This window comes from Apaloderma vittatum, unplaced genomic scaffold (assembly GCF_000703405.1).
Source record: "Apaloderma vittatum isolate BGI_N311 unplaced genomic scaffold, ASM70340v1 scaffold14093, whole genome shotgun sequence".
Lineage (NCBI taxonomy): Eukaryota > Metazoa > Chordata > Aves > Trogoniformes > Trogonidae > Apaloderma > Apaloderma vittatum.
Window position 1 is genome coordinate 60,091 of NW_009707692.1, and position 4,556 is coordinate 64,646.

Genomic DNA, 4,556 nt, shown 5'->3' on the forward strand with positions numbered 1-4,556 from the left:
AGGGGATGGCCATGGTGTGGCATGCTGAGAAGGGGCCTCTGGTTATCCTGAGCTCAAGAGCTTTATCCCTTCCCCCCTGTGCACGCAGTTCTCCATTTTACCCACCAGGCGTGGGCGGCTTGGCAGGGGAAGAGCTGCAGGAGCCGCTATGCAATTGTCCATCACGATTTAACATGTGTGCATGGGGTGTGAGCTTTGTGCCTTGGCTCTCTCAAATGCCAGGTTCTGCCTTGCCTTAGCCTCTGTCAGCAAAATGGTGAATGCTCCTGCCCCGTGGCAGAGCAACCCAGGGGGGTTTTTTGCCACCAGGAAGCCCTGGAGGTACCTGCACTGCAGGAGGACTCCAGTCCCGGTCAGCACCAGGAGCTGTGGAGCTGTTCAGAGGACGCTCAGGCTTTGCAGATGACACCTGCATTAATCCTATTGTCCTCCTCTCATAACAGAACTTGACCTGCTTGATTCACTTGTCCCTTTCGGAGCAGGAAGAAGCTCAGTCAAATGTTCTCCCCTCAGATGTAAAAGGACCAGCCAGACGCCGTGCTGCTGGGCAGCAGCATCACACAGGGTCACCCTTTTCATCCCATTTCTGCTTGCATCCACATCCATAAAGGTCAGGTGAACTGGGCTTTGAAAAGGTTTGCCACTGCAGGATCTGCTGTGGAATCAAAAACCAGCAAAACTCAGCTCAGGCATGTTCAGCCCAGGGGGAACCCAGGGCCCTTCCCTTCTGAACCCGCCCTGACACAGCTGCTGTATTTCACATTTTCCCCTCACATTCAGCCAGGTTGCACCCAGCTTCTTTAGGCAGGAGATGTTTTGGGCTTTGTCCGAATTTCCCCCCAGGACATCCCCGAGCACTCTTGCCAGGAGGAGGCTCTCCTGTTATATTTTCTGCACAAAACCCCAGGAAACACTGTCCTTGCTGAAAGTGGGGGGGACTGATCCTGATCAAGAGGCACCTGGGCCAGGCTGCTGCCTTTCTGTTGTTTCCCATGGAATTCAGATTGGGCTAAGAGGCGTGGGTTCTTGTCAGACGAGTCACCAGGCGAGGTGTGTGGATGTCCAGCTGCAGCAAAGCTGGCTGAGCTCTTCTCCAGATGTCAGGGCTTGCCTCCCTCTGGGGACCACCTCCTGCTACTTGTCTTCTTGGCCTTTCAGTGAAAACACAGGAATGGGAAGAAAATCAATTAAAAGAAAGAAAATACTGAAGGAGATTTTCAGTGCAACTATATCTCTTTCTTCCTTTAGTTGTAGATTTTATTTCCAGTGGAATAGGGATTAAAAAATCTTCATTAGAGTTGCCTACATCTGCCTCTCCTCAGGAAAATCGAGTGTGTGGGGGCTGGTGTGCCAGAGCAGGCTGACAAACCAAGTCAAGCACTGCCAGGGTGCACGCACTGGGCAGACAACAGGCAGGCAAACAGGGCCTGTGCCCACCCCCTGCACCCCCTTACCAGCCCCTCCAGGAGGGGGCACCCACTCTGCTCCCCTGACTGCACGGGGAAGATGTCCGCTCCTGCAGCCGTCACCTTCTGCCATCACACAGGAGACAGAGCAGGAGCAGGCAAAGCAGCGTGGGGAGAGGACATCCCCTGGGTCCCGTTTGCTGGCGGGACAGGGGCTAGGGTCTCATCCCCTCGCTGGGGCCGGGGCCCGGGAGTGAAGCCAGCAGGCACCATGACCATCCCACGACACTGCTGGATGCAGGGGAGGGAAACCCCCGTCCGTGCTCCTGGGAAGGGGCACCCCAGCAGAAACCCCAAAACCGAAAAACTCCTCCCTCCCCTGCTGTATTGACCCACAGGGTCCAGCCTGAGAGGCCTCCTCCCTCACTTCAGACTCTTTGCTTGCAGCAGGAGACCTAAATCTTCAGATCATTCAGTCATTCTGCCTAAAGTCTATGAACAATCAGGTACAAAGGAAAGTCACTGAATCATAGAATTGTATCAGCTGGAAAAGACCTTTAAGACAATCGAGTCCAACTGCTAACCCAGCACTGCCAGGTCACCATTGCCCCGTGTCCCTGAGCACCACATCTCTCCTGCTTTTAAATCCCTCCAGGGATGGCGACTCCGCCGTTTTCCTGGGCAGCCCAAGCCAGGGCTTGGCAACCCTTTTGGGGAAGAAATTTTGCCGGGTATCCCATCTAAACTGCCCCTGGTGCAACCTGAGGCTGTTTTATCTTGTCCTATCACATGTTACTTGTGAGAAAAGACCATTCAGAGCAACGAGGCTGGGGAAGGACCTGGAGGGCAAGTGCTGTGAGGAGAGGCTGAGGGAGCTGGGGGGGTTCAGCTGGAGAAGAGGAGGCTCAGGGGGAGCTCATCACTCCCTGCAGCTCCCTGCTGGGAGGGGGCAGTCAGGGGGGTCGGGCTCTTCTCCCAGGACGAGAGGGCCCGGCCTGAAACTGCGTCAGGGGAGGTTGGGGTTGGGTTTCCGCCGGGAGGGGGTGCTCAGGCCCGGGGATGCTCTGCCCAGGGCAGGGGGGAGTCCCCATCCCTGGGGGGGTTTAAGGAGAGGCTGGATGTGGCACTTGGTGCCCTGGTTTGGCCCAGGTGGGGGTGTTGGGGCATGGGCTGGGCTTGATGGTCTCGGAGGTCTTTGCCAGCCTCAGTAATTCTGTGATTCTGTGAAAATCTGTGAAAAATCATGTAAGAAACTTTCTTTTCATGGTCGTGGACACCTGAGCCAGACTCCTTGCAGGGAGGAATGAACTTCAGAACTTAACACGCCTTACCACTGTCTGCCTCGGACACCAGGACAAACATGTCTCTCCTTTAGAGAAATGTGTGTGAGGAAGTACTTTTATGAGTCACGGAGGGCTTTTAACACCCTCCACTGCGTAGGTCAGGGGCAGAGGGTGGGATGCCCACAGATGCGGATCAATCAGGGATCGGACACATTACCAGCACGGTGACAGAGACACTGGGGTATACAGCAATTCCCTCTTTTCCCTGTAAAAAGTAACCATCTACATTCAACAAACCACTGCTTTTACCGTGTCATGCTCCTGGGCAGATGGAGTTTCCCACACCAGGAACAAACTCTAGCCTAGAGAGTCCTGCTCTGCAGATGCTTAAAAGCCCCAAATGCTCCCCTGTAGTCACAGAGCATCGATTCACACTCCCATTCAGAAAAATATTAATAGACTGGTGTCCTGTTAGCAGGATTGGGCCCCTGTAATTGCAGAATGGGCAGCACAGGGAGGGAAAAAAGGTGCATAAACAAAGTCTGGACAGGTCTTGATAGCAAAATGTTTATCTAAAACCTACCCCCACCCAGCTGGGTGCTTGGCTAGTATGAGTCAGCTAATTTCTTCCAGGCTTTACGCCAGGAATGAGCCAGGGTAGATTAAAGTCTTCATTTTGTTTATCCTCCCTAAAAATTATTAATCCTGCAAGTTCCCCTTGCTGGCAAGAAAACACATACTACACAGTAAATCAGCGACCAGTTCCTCAATGCAAACTTCCCAGTGTGTGACCACAGAGGTCACAGGGCTGTTTCTACACAACACCCTGCCAGGATGATGTCCAGATGCAAATCTCAGACAAATCTCACATGAAAAAACATACAGAAAAGGTAATTTCTGGGAACAAAATGCCCATCCTGCTCAAGCTTACAACCCCAAACCACACTCCCCATGTCCCATTCTCCCCAAACCCTCCAGCTCTCAGGAACACACGGACACAAGAGACACTTCACAGGAAGAGCTTTATTTGGCTGTTACGAGCTGTCAGATCTGGAGCACGACATGCTGATGGAGATGCTGCCGGGCTTTCCTGGTGACACTTTAGTGGTACTTGCGAGCCAGAGCATGGGCCACAGAACGGACCAGCTTTGTAAAGGCAGCGTGGGCTTCAGGAGTGAAATCCTTGCCTAAATGGGAGGCCAGGACGATGACCAGGATGTTACCCAGGAGCTGGTGGGACAAGAGCAACCTCTGGTTAGCAATGCCCAGGAGACTGCAAGCACTCGCGATAGAGCCAGGGAAAACTTTGTGATTAAAATCTCTATGGAAATTGTACAGATTAAATTTTTCTGTGTCACTTCTGGCTTTGTTTGGGAGCTTCCCCCAAGCAGAAGACAGAGCTGAGGTTTTGCCACCCTTCATTTGATACTGCAAGCTCATGCTAACATGGTGCAGGGATTGATGTCTGCCAGCCCCGGTGACAAGTGTCGGGGTTACATCCCCACTGGGGAACTCTCAGCTGCAGAGACACAGGAGTCAGAGCGTTCTCACAGGACCCAGAGTGTTCTCTCCCTCTAGATCCCATTCCTCCTCTGCTTTTCACATCTAGCCGCCAACCCCTGCTCCTCACTCATCTCTCCTTTCTCCTCCATGCCAAGCGTCGCTCTTGCTCCTTTGCCTTCCCCTTGGCTCAAACCTCTTCCTGCTCAACAGCGGCTTTCGCTTTACTCTCCCCTTCCCTTTCTGCACTGACACCACCTCCTCGCTGCCTTCCCAGCTCCCGTGCCTCCTCGCCTGCACCCTCCAGACAGCCTCTCCATAACCATCACCTCTCACCCTCTCTGGAGTTTTGTCTCCAAGCTGCAGG